This window comes from Panulirus ornatus, chromosome 16 (genome assembly GCF_036320965.1).
Source record: "Panulirus ornatus isolate Po-2019 chromosome 16, ASM3632096v1, whole genome shotgun sequence".
Taxonomy (NCBI): domain Eukaryota; kingdom Metazoa; phylum Arthropoda; class Malacostraca; order Decapoda; family Palinuridae; genus Panulirus; species Panulirus ornatus.
In genome coordinates this window covers 23,763,694-23,780,609 of record NC_092239.1, presented here as the reverse complement: position 1 = coordinate 23,780,609, position 16,916 = coordinate 23,763,694, and positions in this window count along the sequence as shown.

Here is a 16,916-nt window from a genome sequence, read left to right as displayed (position 1 = left end):
TCCACCTCCAATTTGGTCTCCCACTTCTCCTCGTTCCCTCCACCTCGGAAACATATATCCTCTTGGTCAATCTATCCTCACTCATTCTCTCCATGTGCCCAAAACATTTCAAAACACCCTCTTCTGCTCTCTCAACCACGATCTTTTAATTTCCACACATCTCTCTTACCCTTACGTTACTTACTCGATCAAACCACCTCACACCACACATTGTCCATAGATATCTCATTTCCAGCACATCCACCCTCCTGCGCACAACTCTATCCATAGCCAACGCCTCGCAACCATACAACATTGTTGGAACCACTATTCCTTAAAACATACCCATTTTTGCTTTCCGAGATAATGTTCTCGACTTCCACATATTCTTCAAGGCTCCCAGGAATTTCGCCACCTCCCCACCCTATGATTCACTTCCGCTTCCATGGTTCCATCCGCTGCCAGATCTACTCCCAGATATCTAAAAGACTTTACTTCCTCCAGTTTTTCTCCATTCAAACTTACTTCCCAATTGACTTAACCCTCAAACCTACTGTACCTAATAACCTTGCTCTTATTCACATTAACTCTTAACTTTCTTCTTTCACACACTTTACCAAACTCAGTCACCAGCTTCTGCAGTTTCTCACATGAATCAGCCACCAGCGCTGTATCATCAGTGAACAACAACTGGCTCACTTCCCAAGCTCTCTCATCCACAACAGATTTCATACTTGCCCATCTTTCCAAAACTCTTGCATTCACCTCCCTAACAACCCCATCCATAAACAAATTAAACAACCATGGAGACATCACACACCCCTGCCGCAAACCTACATTCACTGAGAACCAATCACTTTCCTCTCCTCCTACACGTACACATGCTTTACATCCTCGATAAAAACTTTTCACTGCTTCTAACAACTTGCCTCCCACACCATATATATATATATATATATATATATATACATATATATATATATATATATATATATATATATATATATATATATATATATATATATATATATATATATATATATATATTTATATTTATTTATTATACTTTGTCGCTGTCTCCCGCGTTTGCGAGGTAGCGCAAGGAAACAGACGAAAGAAATGGCCTAAACCCCCCCCCTATACACCTGTATATACATACGTCCACACACGCAAATATACATACATACACAGCTTTCCATGGTTTACCCCAGACGCTTCACATGCCTTGATTCAATCCACTGACAGCACGTCAACCCCGGTATACCACATCGCTCCAATTCACTCTATTCCTTGCCCTCCTTTCACCCTCCTGCATGTTCAGGCCCCGATCACACAAAATCTTTTTCACTCCATCTTTCCATCTCCAATTTGGTCTCCCTCTTCTCCACGTTCCCTCCACCTCAGACACATATATCCTCTTGGTCAATCTTTCCTCACTCATTCTCTCCATGTGCCCAAACCACTTCAAAACACCCTCATCTGCTCTCTCAACCACGCTCTTTTTATTTCCACACATCTCTCTTACCCTTACGTTACTCACTCGATCAAACCACCTCACACCACACATTGTCCTCAAACATCTCATTTCCAGCACATCCATCCTCTTGCGCACAACTCTATCCATAGCCCAAGCCTCGCAACCATACAACATTGTTGGAACCACTATTCCTTCAAACATACCATTTTTGCTTTCCGAGATAATGTTCTCGACTTCCACACATTCCTCAAGGCCCCTACAATTTTCGCCCCCTCCCCCACCCTATGATCCACTTCCGCTTCCATGGTTCCATCCGCTGCCAGATCCACTCCCAGATATCTAAAACACTTCACTTCCTCCAGTTTTCCTCCATTCAAACTCACCTCCCAATTGACTTGACCCTCAACCCTACTGTACCTAATAACCTTGCTCTTATTCACATTTACTCTTAACTTTCTTCTTCCACACACTTTACCAAACTCAGTCACCAGCTTCTGCAGTTTCTCACATGAATCAGCCACCAGCGCTGTATCATCAGCGAACAACAACTGAATCACTTCCCAAGCTCTCTCAACCCCAACAGATTTCATACTTGCCCCTCTTTCCAAAACTCTTGCATTTACCTCCCTAACAACCCCATCCATAAACAAATTAAACAACCATGGAGACGTGACACACCCCTGCCGCAAACCTACATTCACTGAGAACCAATCACTTTCCTCTCTTCCTACACGTACACATGCCTTACATCCTCGATAAAAACTTTTCACTGCTTCTAACAACTTTCCTCCCACACCATATTTTCTTAATACCTTCCACAGAGCATCTCTATCAACTCTATCATTTGCCTTCTCCAGATCCATAAATGCTAATACAAATCCATTTGCTTTTCTAAGTATTTCTCACATACATTCTTCAAAGCAAACACCTGATCCACACATCCTCAACCACTTCTGAAACCACACTGCTCTTCCCCAATCTGATGCTCTGTACATGCCTTCACCCTCTCAATCAATACCCTCCCATATAATTTACCAGGAATACTCAACAAACTTATACCTCTGTAATTTGAGCACTCACTCTTATCCCCTTTGCCTTTGTACAATGGCACTATGCACGCATTCCGCCAATCCTCAGGCACCTCACCATGAGTCATACATACATTAAATAACCTTATCAACCAGTCAACAATACAGTCACCCCCTTTTTTATAAATTCCACTGCAATACCATCCAAACCTGCTGCCTTGCCGGCTTTCATCTTCCGCAAAGCTTTCACTACCTCTTCTCTGTTTACCAAATCATTTTCCCTAACCCTCTCACTTTGCACACCACCTCGACCAAAACACCCTATATCTGCCACTCTATCATCAAACACATTCAACAAACCTTCAAAATACTCACTCCATCTCCTTCTCACATCACCACTACTTGTTATCACCTCCCCATTTGCGCCCTTCACTGAAGTTCCCATTTGCTCCCTTGTCTTACGCACTTTATTTACCTCCTTCCAGAACATCTTTTTATTCTCCCTAAAATTTAATGATACTCTCTCACCCCAACTCTCATTTGCCCTTTTTTTCACCTCTTGCACCTTTCTCTTGACCTCCTGTCTCTTTCTTTTATACATCTCCCACTCAATTGCATTTTTTCCCTGCAAAAATCGTCCAAATGCCTCTCTCTTCTTTTTCACTAATACTCTTACTTCTTCATCCCACCACTCACTACCCTTTCTAATCAACCCACCTCCCACTCTTCTCATGCCACAAGCATCTTTTGCGCAATCCATCACTGATTCCCTAAATACATCCCATTCCTCCACCACTCCCCTTACTTCCATTGTTCTCACCTTTTTCCATTCTGTACTCAGTCTCTCCTGGTACTTCCTCACACAGGTCTCCTTCCCAAGCTCACTTACTCTCACCACCCTCTTCACCCCAACATTCACTCTTCTTTTCTGAAAACCCATACAAATCTTCACCTTAGCCTCCACAAGATAATGATCAGACATCCCTCCAGTTGCACCTCTCAGCACATTAACATCCAAAAGTCTCTCTTTCGCACGCCTGTCAATTAACACGTAATCCAACAACGCTCTCTGGCCATCTCTCCTACTTACATAAGTATACTTACGCATATCTCGCTTTTTAAACCAGGTATTCCCAATCATCAGTCCTTTTTCAACACATAAATCTACAAGCTCTTCACCATTTCCATTTACAACACTGAACACCCCATGTATACCAATTATTCCCTCAACTGCAACATTACTCACCTTTGCATTCAAATCACCCATCACTATAACCTGGTCTCGTGCATCAAAACCACTAACACACTCATTCAGCTGCTCCCAAAACACTTGCCTCTCATGATCTTTCTTCTCATGCTCAGGTCCATATGCACCAATAATCACCAACCTCTCTCCATCAACTTTTAGTTTTATCCATATTAATCGAGAATTTACTTTCTTACATTCTATCACATACTCCCACAACTCCTGTTTCAGGAGTATTGCTACTCCTTCCCTTGCTCTTGTCCTCTCACTAACCCCTGACTTTACTCCCCAGACATTCCCAAACCACTCTTCCCCTTTACCCTTGAGCTTCGTTTCACTCAGAGCCAGAACATCCAGGTTCCTTTCCTCAAACATACTACCTATCTCTCATTTTTTCACATCTTGGTTACATCCACACACTTTTAGGCACCCCACTCTGAGCCTTCGAGGAGGATGAGCACTCCCCGCGTGACTCCTTTTTCTGTTTCCCATATTAGAAATATATATATATATATATATATATATATATATATATATATATATATATATATATATATATATATATATATATATATATATATATATATATATATATAGATAGATAGATAGATATATATATATAAATATTCTTTTGGATGATTAATAAAAAACAAGAGAGGGGAGGGTTTCCAGCAACGCGCTCCCTCCCCTTTTAGTCGCGTTCTACGACACGCAGGGAATACGTGGGAATTTTTCTTTCTTCACTATTCCCAGGGAAAAAATATATATATATATATATATATATATATATATATATATATATATATATATATATATATATATATATATATATATATATATATAGATATATATATATATATATATATTTATATATATATATATATATATATATATATATATATATATATATCTTTTTCTTTCAAACTATTCGTCATTTCCCGCATCAGCGAGGTAGCGTTAATAACAGAGGACTGGGCCTTTGAGGGAATATCCTCACCTGGCCTCCGACTCTGTCCCTTCTTTTGGAAAAAAAAAAAAATACGAGAGGGGAGGATTCTCAGCTCCCGCTCCCTCCCCTTTTAGTCGCCTTCTATGAATCGCAGGGAATACGTGGGAAGTATTCTTTCTCCCCTATCCCCAACAAAAACATATATATATATTCAATGTATGTATGACTCATGGTGAGGTGCCTGAGGATTGGCGGAATGCGTGCATAGTGCCATTTTACAAAGGCAAAGGGGATAAGAGTGAGTGCTCAAATTACAGAGGTATAAGTTTGTTGAGTATTCCTGGTAAATTATATGGGAGGGTATTGATTAAGAGGGTGAAGGCATGTACAGAGCATTAGATTGGGGAAGAGCAGTGTGGTTTCAGAAGTGGTTGAGGATGTGTGGATCAGGTGTTTGCTTTGAAGAATGTATGTGAGAAATACTTAGAAAAGCAAATGGATTTGTATGTAGCATTTATAGATCTGGAGAAGTCATATGATAGAGTTGATAGAGATGCTCTGTGGAAGGTATTAAGAATATATGGTGTGGGAGGAAAGTTGTTGGAAGCAGTGAAAAGTTTTTATCGAGGATGTAAGGCATATGTACGTGTAGGAAGAGAGGAAAGTGATTGGTTCTCAGTGAATGTAGGTTTGCGGCAGGGGTGTGTGATGTCTCCATGGTTGTTTAATTTGTTTATGGATGGGGTTGTTAGGGAGGTAAATGCAAGAGTTTTGGAAAGAGGGGCAAGTATGAAGTCTGTTCGGATGAGAGAGCTTGGGAAGTGAGTCAGTTGTTGTTCGCTGATGATACAGCGCTGGTGGCTGATTCATGTGAGAAACTGCAGAAGCTGGTGACTGAGTTTGGTAAAGTGTGTGGAAGAAGAAACTTAAGAGTAAATGTGAATAAGAGCAAGGTTATTAGGTACAGTAGGGTTGAGGGTCAGGTCAATTGGGAGGTGAGTTTGAATGGAGAAAAACTGGAGGAAGTGAAGTGTTTTAGATATCTGGGAGTGGATCTGGCAGCGGATGGAACCATGGAAGCGGAAGTGGATCATAGGGTGGGGGAGGGGGCGAAAATTCTGGGGGCCTTGAAGAATGTGTGGAAGTCGAGAACATTATCTCGGAAAGCAAAAATGGGTATGTTTGAAGGAATAGTGGTTCCAACAATGTTGTATGGTTGCGAGGCGTGGGCTATGGATAGAGTTGTGCGCAGGAGGATGGATGTGCTGGAAATGAGATGTTTGAGGACAATGTGTGGTGTGAGGTGGTTTGATCGAGTGAGTAACGTAAGGGTAAGAGAGATGTGTGGAAATAAAAAGAATGTGGTTGAGAGAGCAGAATAGGGTGTTTTGAAGTGGTTTGGGCACATGGAGAGAATGAGTGAGGAAAGATTGATCAAGAGGATATATGTGTCGGAGGTGGAGGGAACGAGGAGAAGAGGGAGACCAAATTGGAGGTGGAAAGATGGATGGAAAAAGATTTTGTGTGATCGGGGCCTGAACATGCAGGAGGGTGAAAGGAGGGCAAGGAATAGAGTGAATTGGAGCGATGTGGTATACCAGGGTTGACGCTGTCAGTGGATTGAATCAAGGCATGTGAAGCGTCTGGGGTAAACCATGGAAAGCTGTGTAGGTATGTATATTTGCGTGTGTGGACGTATGTATATACATGTGTATTGGGGGGGGTTGGGCCATTTCTTTCGTCTGTATCCTTGCGCTACCTCGCAAACGCGGGAGACAGCGACAAAGTATAATAAAAAAAAAATAATATATATATATATATATATATATATATATATATATATATATATATATATATATATGTTTTTTTTTTTTTTTTTTTTATACTTTGTCGCTGTCTCCCGCGCCTGCGAGGTAGCGCAAGGAAACAGACGAAAGAAATGGCCCAACCCCCTCCCCCCCCATACACATGTACATACACACGTCCACACACGCAAATATACATACCTACACAGCTTTCCATGGTTTACCCCAGACGCTTCACATGCCTTGATTCACTCCACTGACAGCACGTCAAGCCCTGTATACCACATCGCTCCAATTCACTCTATTCCTTGCCCTCCTTTCACCCTCCTGCATGTTCAGGCCCCGATCACACAAAATCTTTTTCACTCCATCTTTCCACCTCCAATTTGGTCTCCCTCTTCTCCTCGTTCCCTCCACCTCCGACACATATATCCTCTTGGTCAATCTTTCCTCACTCATTCTCTCCATGTGCCCAAACCACTTCAAAACACCCTCTTCTGCTCTCTCAACCACGCTCTTTTTATTTCCACACATCTCTCTTACCCTTACGTTACTTACTCGATCAAACCACCTCACACCACACATTGTCCTCAAAAATCTCATTTCCAGCACATCCACCCTCCTGCGCACAGCTCTATCCATAGCCAACGCCTCGCAACCATACAACATTGTTGGAACCACTATTCCTTCAAACATACCCATTTTTGCTTTCCGAGATAATGTTCTCGACTTCCACACATTTTTCAAGGCTCCCAAAATTTTCGCCCCCTCCCCCACCCTATGATCCACTTCCGCTTCCATGGTTCCATCCGCTGACAGATCCACTCCCAGATATCTAAAACACTTCACTTCCTCCAGTTTTTCTCCATTCAAACTCACCTCCCAATTGACTTGACCCTCACCCCTACTGTACCTAATAACCTTGCTCTTATTCACATTTGCTCTTAACTTTCTTCTTCCACACACTTTACCAAACTCAGTCACCAGCTTCTGCAGTTTCTCATATGAATCAGCCACCAGCGCTGTATCATCAGCGAACAACAACTGACTCACTTCCCAAGCTCTCTCATCCCCAACAGACTTCATACTTGCCCCTCTTTCCAGGACTCTTGCATTTACCTCCCTAACAACCCCATCCATAAACAAATTAAACAACCATGGAGACATTACACACCCCTGCCGCAAACCTACATTCACTGAGAACCAATCACTTTCCTCTCTTCCTACACGTACACATGCCTTACATCCTCGATAAAAACTTTTCACTGCTTCTAACAACTTGCCTCCCACACCATATATTCTTAATACCTTCCACAGAGCATCTCTATCAACTCTATCATATGCCTTCTCCAGATCCATAAATGCTACATACAAATCCATTTGCTTTTCTAAGTATTTCTCACATACATTCTTCAAAGCAAACACCTGATCCACACATCCTCTAACACTTCTGAAACCGCACTGCTCTTCCCCAATCTGATGCTCTGTACATGCCTTCACCCTCTCAATCAATACCCTCCCATATAATTTACCAGGAATACTCAACAAACTTATACCTCTGTAATTTGAGCACTCACTCTTATCCCCTTTGCCTTTGTACAATGGCACTATGCACGCATTCCGCCAATCCTCAGGCACCTCACCATGAGTCATACATACATACATATATATATATATATATATATATATATATGTATATATATATATATATATATATATATATATATATATATATATATATATATATATATATATATATATATATATATATATCTATATATATATATATATATATATATATATATATATATATATATATATATATATATATATATATATATATATATATGTATATATATATATAGATATATACATATATATGTATATATAAATATATATATATATATATATATATATATATACATACAAGGCCTGCACTGTGGCTGAGAGATTGACTTGAGGAGGCAGAAGTGATATTGTGACAGTGATTGTGTCAGCGTCGCGTCGCCTCGCCGCAGTGTATCGAGACAGACTTCCCCAGAACTTTTAAAGGGGAAGTAAATGTTTATAGTTGTGTTAATGGAGTGATAGTTTTCATGCATGGTGTTTTTGACAAGAAAATAGTGAAGTTGGAGAAAAATGTAGCTTAGACATTGAAGCTTATTGACACAGTGGTGAAATTGATGAGAACTGCTATTGACGTTTGTGTGAATAAATTGTACATTTCCTTTCCATAGCCAGAGGTTGAACCATTATGTGACATTCATTTTTTTTCATTCATTTCAAGCTAAAAGTTTGTTTTCTAAATTGTTTCTTACATTTTTCATATGTATATATATGTATGTGTGTGTGTGTGTGTGTATGTGCATATGTGTGTGTGTGTGTGTGTGTGTGTATATGTATATATATATGTATATTATCCCTGGGGATAGGGGTGAAAGAATACTTCCCACGTATTCCTCGCGTGTCGTAGAAAGCGACTAGAGGGGACGGGAGCGGGGGGCCGGAAATCCTCCCCTCCTTGTATTAACTTTCTAAAATGGGAAACAGAAGAAGGAGTCACGCGGGGAGTGATCATCCTCCTCGAAGGCTCAGAGTGGGGTGCCTAAATGTGTGTGGATGTAACCAAGATGTGAAAAAAGGAGAGATAGGTAGTATGTTTGAGGAAAGGAACCTGGATGTTTTGGCTCTGAGTGAAACGAAGCTCAAGGGTAAAGGGGAAGAGTGGTTTGGAAATGTCTGGGGAGTGAAGTCAGGGGTTAGTGAGAGGACAAGAGCAAGGGAAGGAGTAGCAATACTCCTGAAACAGGAGTTGTGGGAGTATGTGATAGAATGTAAGAAAGTAAATTCTCGATTAATATGGGTAAAATTGAAAGTTGATGGAGAGAGGTGGGTGATTATTGGTGCATATGCACCTGGGCATGAGAAGAAAGATCATGAGAGGCAAGTGTTTTGGGAGCAGCTAAATGAGTGTGTTAGCGGTTTTGATGCACGAGACCGGGTTATAGTGATGGGTGATTTGAATGCAAAGGTGAGTAATGTGGCAGTTGAGGGAATAATTGGTATGCATGGGGTGTTCAGTGTTGTAAATGGAAATGGTGAAGAGCTTGTAGATTTATGTGCTGAAAAAGGACTGATGATTGGGAATACCTGGTTTAAAAAGCGAGATATACATAAGTATACTTATGTAAGTAGGAGAGATGGCCAGAGAGCGTTATTGGATTACGTGTTAATTGACAGGCGTGCGAAAGAGAGACTTTTGGATGTTAATGTGCTGAGAGGTGCAACTGGAGGGATGTCTGATCATTATCTTGTGGAGGCTAAGGTGAAGATTAGTATGGGTTTTCAGAAAAGAGGAGTGAATGTTGGGGTGAAGAAGGTGGTGAGAGTAAGTGAGCTTGGGAAGGAGACCTGTGTGAAGAAGTATCAGGAGAGACTGTGTACAGAATGGAAAAAGGTGAGAACAATGGAAGTAAGGGGAGTGGGGGAGGAATGGGATGTATTTAGGGAATCAGTGATGGATTGCGCAAAAGATGCTTGTGGCATGAGAAGAGTGGGAGGTGGGCTGTTTAGAAAGGGTAGTGAGTGGTGGGATGAAGAAGTAAGAGTATTAGTGAAAGAGAAGAGAGAGGCATTTGGACGATTTTTGCAGGGAAAAAATGCAATTGAGTGGGAGAAGTATAAAAGAAAGAGACAGGAGGTCAAGAGAAAGGTGCAAGAGGTGAAAAAAAGGGCAAATGAGAGTTGGGGTGAGAGACTATCAGTAAATTTTAGGGAAAATAAAAAGATGTTCTGGAAGGAGGTAAATAGGGTGCGTAAGACAAGGGAGCAAATGGGAACTTCAGTGAAGGGCGTAAATGGGGAGGTGATAACAAGTAGCGGTGATGTGAGAAGGAGATGGAATGAGTATTTTGAAGGTTTGTTGAATGTGTCTGATGACAGAGTGGCAGATATAGGGTGTTTTGGTCGAGGTGGTGTGCAAAGTGAGAGGGTTAGGGAAAATGATTTGGTAAACAGAGAAGAGGTAGTAAAAGCTTTGCGGAAGATGAAAGCCGGCAAGGCAGCAGGTTTGGATGGTATTGCAGTGGAATTTATTAAGAAAGGGGGTGACTGTATTGTTGACTGGTTGGTAAGGTTATTTAATGTATGTATGACTCATGGTGAGGTGCCTGAGGATTGGCGGAATGCGTGCATAGTGCCATTGTACAAAGGCAAAGGGGATAAGAGTGAGTGCTCAAATTACAGAGGTATAAGTTTGTTGAGTATTCCTGGTAAATTATATGAGAGGGTATTGATTGAGAGGGTGAAGGCATGTACAGAGCATCAGATTGGGGAAGAGCAGTGCGGTTTCAGAAGTGGTAGAGGATGTGTGGATCAGGTGTTTGCTTTGAAGAATGTATGTGAGAAATACTTAGAAAAGCAAATGGATTTGTATGTAGCATTTATGGATCTGGAGAAGGCATATGATAGAGTTGATAGAGATGCTCTGTGGAAGGTATTAAGAATATATGGTGTGGGAGGCAAGTTGTTAGAAGCAGTGAAAAGTTTTTATCGAGGATGTAAGGCATGTGTACGTGTAGGAAGAGAGGAAAGTGATTGGTTCTCAGTGAATGTAGGTTTGCGGCAGGGGTGTGTGATGTCTCCATGGTTGTTTAATTTGTTTATGGATGGGGTTGTAAGGGAGGTAAATGCAAGAGTCCTGGAAAGAGGGGCAAGTATGAAGTCTGTTGGGGATGAGAGAGCTTGGAAAGTGAGTCAGTTGTTGTTCGCTGATGATACAGCGCTGGTGGCTGATTCATGTGAGAAACTGCAGAAGCTGGTGACTGAGTTTGGTAAAGTGTGTGGAAAAAGAAAGTTGAGAGTAAATGTGAATAAGAGCAAGGTTATTAGGTACAGTAGGGGTGAGGGTCAAGTCAATTGGGAGGTGAGTTTGAATGGAGAAAAACTGGAGGAAGTGAAGTGTTTTAGATATCTGGGAGTGGATCTGTCAGCGGATGGAACCATGGAAGCGGAAGTGGATCATAGGGTGGGGGAGGGGGCGAAAATTTTGGGAGCCTTGAAAAATGTGTGGAAGTCGAGAACACTATCTCGGAAAGCAAAAATGGGTATGTTTGAGGGAATAGTGGTTCCAACAATGTTGTATGGTTGCGAGGCGTGGGCTATGGATAGAGATGTGCGCAGGAGGATGGATGTGCTGGAAATGAGATGTTTGAGGACAATGTGTGGTGTGAGGTGGTTTGATCGAGTAAGTAACGTAAGGGTAAGAGAGATGTGTGGAAATAAAAAGAGCGTGGTTGAGAGAGCAGAAGAGGGTGTTTTGAAATGGTTTGGGCACATGGAGAGAATGAGTGAGGAGAGATTGACCAAGAGGATATATGTGTCGGAGGTGGAGGGAACGAGGAGAAGAGGGAGACCAAATTGGAGGTGGAAAGATGGAGTGAAAAAGATTTTGTGTGATCGGGGCCTGAACATGCAGGAGGGTGAAAGGAGGGCAAGAAATAGAGTGAATTGGAGTCATGTGGTATACAGGGGTTGACGTGCTGTCAGTGGATTGAAGCAAGGCATGTGAAGCGTCTGGGGTAAACCATGGAATGCTGTGTAGGCATGTATATTTGCGTGTGTGGACGTGTGTATGTACATGTGTATGGGGGGGGGGGGGGGGTTGGGCCATTTCTTTCGTCTGTTTCCTTGCGCTACCTCGCAAACGCGGGAGACAGCGACAAAGTATAAAAAAAAAAAAAAAAAAAAATATATATATATATATATATATATATATATATATATATATATATATATATATATATATATATATATATATATATATATATATATATATATATATATATATATATGTATATATATATGTATATATATATATATATATATATATATATATATATATATATATATATATATATATATATATATATATATATATATATATTCATATATATATACATATATATATACATATATATATATATATATATATATATATATATATATATATATATATATATATATATATATATATATATATATATATATATATGTATATATATATATATATATGGAAGTGATAACAAGTAGTGGTGATGTGAGAAGGAGATGGAGTGAGTATTTTGAAGGTTTGTTGAATGTGTTTTATGATAGAGTGGCAAATATACGGTGTTTTGGTCGAGGTGGTGTGCAAAGTGAGAGGGTTAGGGAAAATGATTTGGTAAATAGAGAAGAGGTAGTAAAAGCTTTACGGAAGATGAAAGCCGGTAAGGTAGCAGGTTTGGGTTGCATTGCAGTGGAATTTATTAAAAAAGGGGGTGACTGTATTGTTGAGTGGTTGGTAAGGTTATTTTATGTATGTATGATTCATGGTGAGGTGCCTGAGGATTGGCGGAATGCTTGCATAGTGCCATTGTACAAAGGCAAAGGGGATAAGAGTGAGTGCTCAAATTACAGAGGTATAAGTTTGTTGAGTATTCCTGGTAAATTATATGGGAGGGTATTGACTGAGAGGGTGAAGGCATGTACAGAACATCAGATTGGGGAAGAGGAGTGTGGTTTCAGAAGTGGTAGAGGATACGAGGGTCAGGTGTTTTCTTTGAAGAATGTATGTGAGAAATACTTAGAAAAACAAATGGATTTGTATGTAGCATTTATGGATCTGGAGAAAGCATATGATAGAGTTGATAGAGATGCTCTGTGGAAGGTTTTAAGAATATATGGTGTGGGAGGCAAGTTGTTAGAAGCAGTGAAAAGTTTGTATAGAGGATGTAAGGCATGTGTACGTGTAGGAAGAGAGGAAAGTGAGTGGTTCTCAGTGAATGTAGGTTTGCAGCAGGGTTGTGTGATGTCTCCATGGTTGTTTAATTTGTTTATGGATGGGGTTGTTAGGGAGGTGAATGCAAGAGTTTTGGAAAGATTGGCAAGTATGCAGTCTGTTGTGGATGAGAGAGCTTGGGAAGTGAGTCAGTTATTGTTCGCTGATGATACAGCGCTGGTGGCTGATTCATGTATGAAACTGCAGAAGCTGGTGACTGAGTTTGGTAAAGTGTGTGGAAGAAGAAAGTTAAGAGTAAATGTGAATAAGAGCAAGGTTATTAGGTACAGTAGGGTTGAGGGTCAAGTCAATTGAGAGGTAAGTTTGAATGGAGAAAAATTGGAGGAAGTAAAGTGTTTTAGATATCTGGGAGTGGATATGGCAGCGGATAGAACCATGGAAGCGAAAGTGAATCATAAGGTGGGGAAGGGGGCGAAAATTCTGGGAGCATTGAAGAATGTTTAGGATTCGAGAGCATTATCTCGGAAAGCAAAAATGGGTATGTTTGAAGGAATAGTGGTTCCAACAATGTTGTATGGTTGCGAGGCGTAGGCTATGGATAGTGTTGTGCGCAGGAGGGTGGATGTGCTAGAAATGAGATGTTTGAGGACAATATGTGGTGTGAGGTGGTTTGATCGAGTAAGTAATGTAAGGGTAAGAGAGATGTGTGGAAATAAAAAGAATGTGGTTGAGAGAGCAGAAGAGGGTGTTTTGAAATGGTTTGGTCACATGGAGAGAATGAGTGAGGAAAGATTGACAAAGAGGATATAAGTGTCAGAGGAGGAGGGAACGAGGAGAAGTGGGAGACCAAATTGGAGGTGGAAAGATGGAGTGAAAAAGATTTTGAGTGATCGAGGCCTGAACATGCAGTAGGGTGAAAGGCGTGCAAGGAATAGAGTGAATTGGAACGATGTGGTATACCGGGGTGGACGTGCTGTCAATGGATTGAACCAGGGCATGTGAAGCGTCTCGGGTAAACCATGGAAAGTTGTGTGGGGCTTGGAAGTGGAAAGGGAGCTGTGGTTTCGATGCATTATTACATGACAGCTGGAGACTGAGTGTGAACGATTGGGGGCTTTGGTGTCTTTTCCTAGCGCTACCTCGCACGCATGATGGGGGAAGGGGGATGTTATTCCAAATTTGGCGGGGTGGCGATGTAAACAAATAAAGGCAGTATGAATTATGTACATATGTACATATGTATATGTCTGTGTGTGTATGTATATGTGTACATTGAGATGTATGAGTATGTATATTTGCGTGTGTGGACGTGTATGTATATACATGTGTATGTGGGCGGGTTGGGCCATTCTTTCGTCTGTTTCCTTGCGGTACCTCGCTAACGCGGGAGACAGAGGCAAAGCAAAATAGATAAATAAATAAATAAAATATATATATGTATATATATATATATATATGTATATATACATATATATATATATATATATATATATATATATATATATATATATATATATATATATATATATATATATATATATATATATATATATATATATATATATATATATATATATATATATATATTTAAGAATATATATATTTATATTTTAAGAATATATAGTGTGGGAGGCAAGTTGTTAGAAGCAGTGAAAAGTTTTTATCGAGGATGTAAGGCAGGTGTACGTGTAGGAAGAGAGGAAAGTGAGTGGTTCTCAGTGAATGTAGGCTTGCGGCAGGTATGTGTGATGTCTCCATGGTTGTTTAATTTGTTTATGGATGGGGTTGTTAGGGAGGTGAATGCAAGAGTTTTGGAAAGAGGGGCAAGTATGCAATCTGTTGTGGATGAGAGAGCTTGGGAAGTGAGTCAGTTGTTATTCGCTGATGATACAGCGTTGGTGGCTGATTCATGTAAGAAACTGCAGGAGCTGGTGACTGAGTTTGGTAAAGTGTGTGAAAGAAGAAAGTTAAGAGTAAATATGAATAAGAGCAAAGTTATTAGGTACAGTAGGGTTGAGGGTCAAGTCAATTGGGAGGTAAGTTTGAATGGAGAAAAACTGGAGGAAGTAAAGTGTTTTAGATATCTGGGAGTGGATCTGGCAGCGGATGGAACCATGGAAGCGGAAGTGAATCATAGGGTGGGGGATGGGGCGAAAATTCTGGGAGCATTGAAAAACGTTTGGAAGTCGAGAACATTATCTCGGAAAGCAAAAATGGGTATGTTTGAAGGAATAGTGGTTCCAACAATGTTGTATGGTTGCGAGGCGTGGGCTATGGATAGAGTTGTGCGCAGGAGGGTGGATGTGCTGGAAATGAGATGTTTGAGGACAATATGTGGTGTGAGGTGGTTTGATCGAGTAAGGAATGTAAGGGTAAGAGAGATGTGTGGAAATAAAAAGATTGTGGTTGAGAGAGCAGAAGAGGGTGTTTTGAAATGGTTTGGTCACATGGAGAGAATGAGTGAGGAAAGATTGACAAATAGGATATATGTGTCAGAGGTGGAGGGAACGAGGAGAAGTGGGAGACAAAATTGGAGGTAGAAAGATGGAGTGAAAAAGATTTTGAGTGATCGGGGCCTGAACATGCAGGATGGTGAAATTCGTGCAAGGAATAGAGTGAATTGGAACGATGTGGTATACCGGGGTCGACGTGCTGTCAATGGATTGAACCAGGGCATGTGAAGCGTCTGGTGTAAACCATGGAAAGTTGTGTGGGGAGTGGATGTGGAAAGGGAGCTGTGGTTTCGGTGCATTATTACATGACAGCTAGAGACTGAGTGTGAACGAATGTGGCCTTTGTTGTCTTTTCCTAGCGCTACCTCGCACACATGAGGGGGGAGGGGGATGTTATTCCATGTGTGGCGTGGTGGCGATGGGAACAAATAAGGGCAGATAGTATGAATTATGTACATGTGTATATATGTATATGTCTGTGTGTGTATATATATGTGTACATTGAGATGTGTAGGTATGTATATTTGCGTGTGTGGACGTGTATGTATATACATGTGTATGTGGGCGGGTTGTGCCATTCTTTCGTCTGTTTCCTTGCGCTACCTCGCTAACGCGGGAGACAGCGACAAAGAAAAATTAAAAAAAAAAATATATATATATATTCTAAGGCAGCCGACTGTTTTAGTTCACAAGTCTCGCATTTCGATGGGTATTGGCCTATTTTCGAGTTCAAGTGAATATATATAGTAACATATGTGTGATTCTAGTTGGCAGAAAAGCTCGGGAGGAGCTGGTGCTTTATTGCATTGCACTTCTCCGTAAACGTTTCCCACAGATTAGCAAAAGTCAAGAATTTATTGTTAAATCGGAAATCAAATTTCTACCTCGATGGGTGTCTTTATGTGTCTCCGCTTGAGTGGTTGGTGCCGACTGCTAGTTCAGCTTTCATCGCTTTTGACAGACTGGAAATCCTTCTCGATGATTTATTACATGATTTTTGGCAGTATATGCTGTCTCAGCTGCTTCCCTCGTCTCCGTATCCACGCCTTTGTGGTTCATCTTGGCTTCTTGCCATATTGGCAAGTGTCCACACTCATCCCTTTGTAGGATGAGCGATATTGAGGCTCGATGCAGGCATACATCCTCTTTATGGTCATACAGTCTCTTCAAGCCACGACCCGACAAACTATCATATCTACAT